At 36.1% G+C, this 7,851-nt stretch overlaps 1 pseudogene; it reads left to right on the forward strand.

The window, feature by feature from the left end:
- The first annotated feature begins 411 nt into the window (after positions 1-411).
- Positions 412-4,088, forward strand: LOC140502829 (olfactory receptor 13C4-like; annotated as a pseudogene).
- The last annotated feature ends 3,763 nt before the right edge of the window (positions 4,089-7,851 follow it).

Here is a 7,851-nt window from a genome sequence, read left to right on the forward strand (position 1 = left end):
AAATACAACTTCTGAAATGTTATTTCTTCTAGTAAAACCATTTCTATTTCTGATATTGATGACTTTGATGGAGAGAAATTTATTTTCTTGGTCTTTATCAATTACTGCTGCAGAGGGCTTAGGGGTTATAGCACCTGCAGAGACAGTTGTCATATCTTTTCCCCACAAGGTTTGATTCCCTGGATGATGGTTTCAGAAGCTAGACTGGAAGCAGGGCCAGTGGTCTTCATCTTGAAGAGATACCCCATCTGAGCAACTAAACAGCAAAATCATATGCATGTGGTGTCTATGTTTCAAATATCTAAGTATTAATGATGAATTATAAATGATTATAGATATTGGAATGACACATCTCTGAGACCCCAGGAGAAGAGAGTAGGGTATGATGAGCTATGGAACATAAAAGTGATTATGATCAGTGTAAAGGTAAGATTGTAATATCCATCATAATTTGTACTAAGTGATATATATCTTCCAACTCAAGAGTTCACAATTCTAAAATGAATTTTATTGACAAGAATTCCTTGCACTGAATATCAAATTCTTCCCTACTATACATATTTGGAAGGCATAGAAAACAGTAGACTCAGGAGCCCTGGTTCTGGGGACAAGATAGTCCAAAAGTCCAGGTGGAAGATATGAAATAATGCTACTATCACTGTCTCTGCCCTAAGTATTGTCAGGATTCTTCTTCACACTTTTGGCTTTTTTATTCCTAGGAATAACACTTGTGAGCACCAGGCATATCCTCCCCAAGACATAGTATAAATTGATACAAAGAACAAAACATTCTGCCCTAGGATCTTTACTTACTAAAGCTTCTCTCATTATGTTTATGACTTCAGGCCTCCTTCTCACTGTCTTTTTCTGTAGACTTACCTTTGACTATCCCTGGAAAGGAACACTTGCCTGACCACAATATGGCATGTGATTGCCTAGGCTTCTTTATGAGTTCAAATCTGGCCTCAGATCCTTAATATATGCTGACCCGGGGCACATCTCTTAAAGGTGTTTGCTTTAGATTCTCATCTATAAAATGAGCTGGAGAAGGAAATGGCAAACTACTCCATTATCTTTGCCAAGAGAACTCTAAATGGGGCATGAAGAGTCAGACATAAAAAAAAAAAAAATGACAAACAAATGTTCCTACCACATGTAGAGCACTGGGATAGTTAAATTACAGTGTAGTAAAGGGATATTAAACATACCTAAATGAATCTAATGTAAAAACGATACTTGATAAAATCCAGTGAGTCAGGCAAAATCAGGGTTAAAACGAATGGAGATCATTCACAAAGAGTTATGTTGATGACATCTCAAGCAACAAACCAGAAAGGTCAAGAAGACTGCCATATCACTCAAGAGACCAGTGGTGATTTCTGATGCTAGAAATAAGACTGGTTTTTAAATTATCTTTTAGTATTTGTGATGTGGTAGAACATATAAGACTTAAACGCTTTTGTTTTTCTGTCAAGGGAAGAGGAGTGCAAACATTAACAGTTTACTCTTTTGATAGTCAGTTGACTTGAGGATAAAAATGGATAACAACCTTCTTTCTCATTGAAATTTTCATAAGATTGGACACAGAGCATGCAAAACAAAATGAGTAATTTACTGTAGAAACATCAGATTCAAGTCAAAAAGAGTTGACAGAGATTATAGCAAATGGAGATTAAACAGGTTGTTGTGTTCATCCTTTGTTTTTAAAGAGGACCATGACATCAGAGAAATGATGACATGACTTGCATTTGACTTTGTTTTGCGTGAGGGAGAAGTGTGCAAAGCCTCACTTTCTCCTCCTGAGCCATCTGGTTCCAGTGACCTGATATTTATTAGAATGTCTGGACATGGCCCAGGATAGAATGAGAGACCTTGGCCTTTTCAGGTACTCACTTTAAGTGAGGTAGTGCACATTCAGAGAATAAGGCTTGTTAAAAGGTAGTCAAGGGGATGGCCCCTTTTACAGAAAAGAAAAAAAATAGATAAATCATTCTGGGAGAGGCAGGAGCCTCAGAATTGTTTGGAAGAGAAACTGTTACTATTGACATTCACTCTAAGCCAGGAGGGTTACAAAATAGCCATTGAGTGGAGGTTGGACAGGAACCTATTGTTCAATCCCTGGGCTTCAGAGACCATTGGGTCTAAGGGTTTAGAGCAGCAAGAAAGAACGACAGAAAAAAGGGAATGGACTAAAAGAAAAGGGAAGGGAAGGGAAGGGAAGGAAAAGGAACAGAAAGGGAAGGAAACAAGAAGCATGGGAAATGACCTAAGGACAAATAAATTTTTCTGGTGTTGCCTCTTCTCTTTTCCCTATTTCCTTCATTAGAAAAAGCAGTTCATCCTTTCTGGTGGACAAATAAATAAATTTTTCTCTGCCCCACAAGAAGACTGGGGTACCATATGTCAAAGCATACCCTAGAAGGTCTAAGACTCTTTTAAACCCAGTAAGGTAGTCCATATTGGTTTGTAACCTAATTCCATTCTATCTGTAGAAATGTTTGTATGATATTTTATGAATATTATAAAAAGCATAGTCTTGATTAGTCTAAGTTATCTCCATAGTGTGTTTACACTATGCTAGATATTTCCAAATTCTTGTATATTTATAAAATAAGCACTAAATATCTCCTAGCTTCGTTCTCTTTTTCTAGAAAAATTCATGTGTGTAGGGAATGGGTGCTGAATCTACTGCAGTAGGAGGGCAACCATTTGTTTAAAAGTCCCAATAATTTCTAGGTCTAAAAAGTCAATGATGGTTTCAAATCTATTCACAGAGCTGTGTGTGTCTGTGTGTCTGTGTTTGTATCACTCTGATAGCTTGAAAGTAATGGTGCTTTAGATACGCTAGTCTAGAGAAATGAACAATGTGGAAAATTTGGCTGGGACACTGGAAATTTTACATATGTGGCAACATGTTAAATATAGGAATCTCAAAAGTAAAAGTTATATTTAAATTCACTACAGTATTGTTAAGTTGGTGCTTTATCTTCTTGTCTGAAATCTTGTAGGTGGAAGATAGGGAGCAAATAGAAAAACATAAGATCTCTATAACTATATTTTTTCTTCATGGCCTTGCTGGGTACTCCATCTTTTCTTTTCTTTTCTTTTCTTTTCTTTTCTTTTCTTTTCTTTTCTTTTCTTTTCTTTTCTTTTCCTTCTGTTATGTCTTATCATGTACATTGTAATCCTGCTGAGCAACAGTTTCCTTATTATAATCAGCATCCTGGACTCTCACCTCCATCCACCCATGTATTTCTTCCTTGGTAATCTCTCTTTTCTGGACATCTGCTACACATCTGCTTCAGTTCCTATCTTACTTGTGAACTTTCCTTCAGAGAAAAAATCTATTTCCTTTGTTGACTGTGGACTACAAATGTTATTTTCCTTTGCTATGGCATGCACAGAGTGTGTGCTTCTCACTGTAATGACATATGATCGGCATGAGGCCATTTGAAAGCCTCTGAGATATCCCATCATCATGAGCAAGGAGATTTCTGTGAATTTGGTGACCAGTTGCTGGAAGGCAGGTGGGTTGACTTCAGTAATACAAACCACTCTAACTATGCGGTTGTCATTTTGTGGGAACATCATTGATTATCTCACATGTGAGATATTGGCTGTGTTGAAATTGACCTGTGAAGACATTTCCCTCAATGTGTTCTTAACGATGATATCAAAATATCTTTGTAGTAGTGATTCCAGTGGTATTCATATTCATCTCCTACTTTTTTATCCTCTTTACTATCCTGAGAATCAGTTCTGTTGCAGGAAGGAAAAAAGCTTTTTCTACTTGTTCTTCCCATCTGACTGTAGCGATCATGCTTTATGGGACCATCCTCTTCATGTACGTGAAGCCCAAGTCCAAAGACTCCCATGCAACAGATGAGCTGATTGCCCTCTTCTATGCTGTGGCAACTCCCATCATCTACAGTCTGAGGAACAAGGATATGAAAGCAGCTCAGCAAAAATATATTCTCACAGAGAATGTGAGAGATATTAACACACCAGTCATAAAAGGTGTAAAAATAATAAACCACCCGTATTCAGAATCAACTTTCCAAAGACTGATTGTTTCTGTTCTCCACTGACACTCATCACTCCAATCACCTATGGTAAGGAACAGTCATAGAGGGAATTAAAATGAAAGATACACACTATAAACATTTTTTCTGTTCGAAAAGGGAAAGGATTTAAGATTGAAAGAAGTGGAACCATGATGTTGGAACCAAGAACAAAAAAGGCAGAAGTTGAAAACCATGTTAGGCAACATTTCCTGCCAATCACAGCTGCACTTATATGGAATAGGTTGTCTTGAGAACTAATGGTTGCCCCTCATTAAATATCTCCAAGCAGACTTCAATAACTATTGTTGGATGTGTTAGAGATGTTAGAGTGGAAGTTCCTTTTGAGTGTAGGGTAAACAAAATACTTCTGAGATAATATTAATGATAATAAAATTTCTATGTTTTTAAAAAGTTTGATAAGTACTTTACCCAACTTATCATATTTGATCATCATATCAGGCCTGTGAAGAAGGGGTGAAGTGTGGCCATTTTCAAGACATACTTAGGGTCACACACTGGGTATGTGGCTAATGTAAGATTCAAACCTAGATCTTCCTGACTCCAAATTCAACATTCAATTCACTGTATGACATAGCCCCATGGATTCATTGCCATTTTCACATTCTCTGACGTTATAAATCTCCTTAACTAGAGAAATCCATCTATAACTTGAACACACTTCATTTTTTCAACTCTCTTTTACATAACCACATAAAAGATCACTATATCTGTTAGTTTTGCCTTGTTATTACTCTCTCTCTCTCTCTTTCTCTCTCTTTCTCTCTCTCTCTCTCTCTCTCTCTCTCTCTCTCTCTCTCTCTCTCTCTCTCTCTCTCTCTCTCTCTCTCTCTCTCTCTCCCCCCCCCCCTTCTTTTCCCACTGCCTCTCTCTGACTTCCCATTCTGGAAATTTGTTCCTAAGTTTCCTTACCAAGGACATGTTTCTTTTTTTTCTTTTTCAGAAATGCAATTTCTAATCAGTGTTCAAGACCTAATCCATGTCAACATTTTTTCTGCTAGTATTGCCTCAACACTGCAGTTCACAGAGATGGTACTTAGTTATACACTTTCTTTTAAAATCTTGATTGTATATATGTATTCATTTTATTTCTCTGGTTAGATTTTAGGTCTTTGGGGAACAGGACTTGTTTCTTATCATACATTTATCTTATTTTCACTTAAGGCTTTAAGAATAAAAATTATACCCAATAAATTGTTACTGATTTATAGGAAGCATTTAAAATGTGTTTTCTTGAATCATTTAATCCACTGGGAAGATTACCTTGTGTGTTGACTAGGTATATTTCACATTGAAAATTCCCATTATCTTTATACCAATCATTTATAACAATAACAATATTTATAACGTGAACTTATATTTATGTAAAGTTTAATACTGTGTAAAATACTTTCAAATCACCATGACATGAGTTCAAGCCCCAGCTCAGTTATGTACTACCTTTGTGACCTTGCCCAAGGCTCTTAATCTTTCTGAGCCCATACTCTTTTCTCCTTAAAGTAAAGAGGGCAGATTAGAGGATTTCAGAAATTTCTTCTGGGTCTACACCTATAATCTTAAGACTCTAGGACTTCATTTGATCCTTCTACCCACTCTGTGAAGTAAGTGGATTAACATTTATCATACTCATTTTATAGAAGAGGAAATTGGTGCTCAGACACATAACTTGTTCCTAAAGTACATTTTGTTATTGTTGTTCAGTTATTTCAGTTATGTCCAAATCTTTGAGATCCCATTTGGTATTTTCTTGGTGAAAATACTGGAGTGGTTTGCAATTTCTTTCTCCAGATCATTTTTTATGTGAGAAACTGAGGCAAGTAGGACTAAGAGACTTACTCAGAGTCACACAGCTATTAATTATCTAAGGCCAGCTTTGAACTTATAAATATAAGTCTTTCTGACCCTAGCACCATATACATGATACCACCTAGCTGCTCATATTGTACATGTATATTATATATATAATATATGAATATTATAAATATATATTTATGTATACTACACAAATATAAATATACCCTTATGTATTTATGGTTATATTATTTTGAAAAGCAAACTACTAGAATAGGAGGGGGAAAACTGGAGATGTCTATTAATTTTTATTTCATTTATTTATTTTTAGATTACAACATTCATTTCCACAAAATTTTGTGTTCCAATTTTTCTCCCCATCTCTCCGCTCTCCTGACACCATAATAATTTGCATTCTGATTACCCCTTCCCTCAGTATATCCTTCCCTTCAACCTTCCCCTATCCTCATCTTCCCTCCTTTCTCGTAGGGCAATATAAATTTCTATACCCCATTACCTGTATTTCTTATTTCCCAGTTATATGCAATAATAATTCTCAACAATCATTTTTAATACTTTGAATTCCAACTTCTTTCTCTGTCACCCTCCCTACTCATCCCCACTGAGAAGGCAAGCAATTCAATACAGGATACATATGTGTCATTTTGCAAAAGACTTCCATAATAGTTATGTTGTGTAAGATTAACTATATTGTCCTGCATCCTACCCTGTCCCCTCCCTTTTTTTCCTATTCTCTCATTTGACCTGGTCCCTTCCCAAAAGTGTTTACTTCTAGTTACTCCCTCCTCCCATTTTCCTTCCCTTCTATCATCCCTCCCACCCCACTTGTCCCCTTCTCCCCTACTTTCCTGTACTGTAAGGTAGATTTTCATACCAAGTTTAGTGAGCATGTTATTCCCTCCTTAAGCCATCTGTGAAAACAGTAAGCTTCACTTTTCCTCTCTCACCTCCTCCCTTTTCTCCTCCATTGAACAAGATTTTTCTTATCTCTTTTATGAGTGATAGTCTGCCCTGTTCCATTTCTCCCTTTCTCCTCCCAGTATTTTCCTCTCTCACCCCTTAATTTTATTTTATTTTTTTTATGGATATCATCTCCTCTGATTCAACTTAACCTGTATTCTGTGTGTGTGTGTGTGTGTGTGTGTGTGTGTGTGTGTGTGTATAATCCCTCCACCTGCCCAAATACTGAGAAAAGTCTCAAGAATTACAAATATTATCTTTACGTGTAGGAATGTAAACAATTCAGCTTTAGAAAGTCCTTTATGATTTTCCTTTCCTGTTTACCTTTTCATTCTTCTCTTGATTCTTGTGTTTGAAAGTCAAGTTTTCTATTCAATTCTGGTCTTTCTATCATCAATGCTTGGAAGTCCTCTATATCATTGAATGACCATTTATTCCCTTGAAGTATTATAATCAGTTTTGCTGGATAGTTGATTCTTTGTTTTAATCCCAGTTCCTTTTTCTTCTGGAATATTCTATTCCATGCCTTTTGATCCCTTAATGTAAGTTGCCGGATCCTGTTATCCTAATTGTATTTCTGTAATACTCGACTTGTTTCTTTCTAGTGTGTAGCAATATTTTCTCCTTCACCTGGGAACTCTGAATTTTGGCCATAATATTCCTAGGAGTTTCTCTTTTTGTGTCTGTTTCAGGAGGTATTTGGTGGATTCTTTCAATATTTATTTTGTCCTCTGGTTCTAGAATATCTGAGCAGTTTTCTGTGATAATTTAATGAAAGATCATGTCTAGACTCTCTTTTGGATCATGGCTTTCAGGTAGTCCCATAATTTTTAAATTGTCTCTCCTGGATCTATTTTCTAGGTCAGTTGTTTTATTTCAATGAGATGTTTCACATTATCTTCTATTTCTTCAATCATTTTTTATTGTTTTCTAACTTCTTGGTTTATTTCATAACCATTAGCTTCCCTGAACTCCACTCTCTCTTTTAAAGAACTAT

Source organism: Notamacropus eugenii, chromosome 1, assembly GCF_028372415.1.
Source record: "Notamacropus eugenii isolate mMacEug1 chromosome 1, mMacEug1.pri_v2, whole genome shotgun sequence".
Taxonomy (NCBI): domain Eukaryota; kingdom Metazoa; phylum Chordata; class Mammalia; order Diprotodontia; family Macropodidae; genus Notamacropus; species Notamacropus eugenii.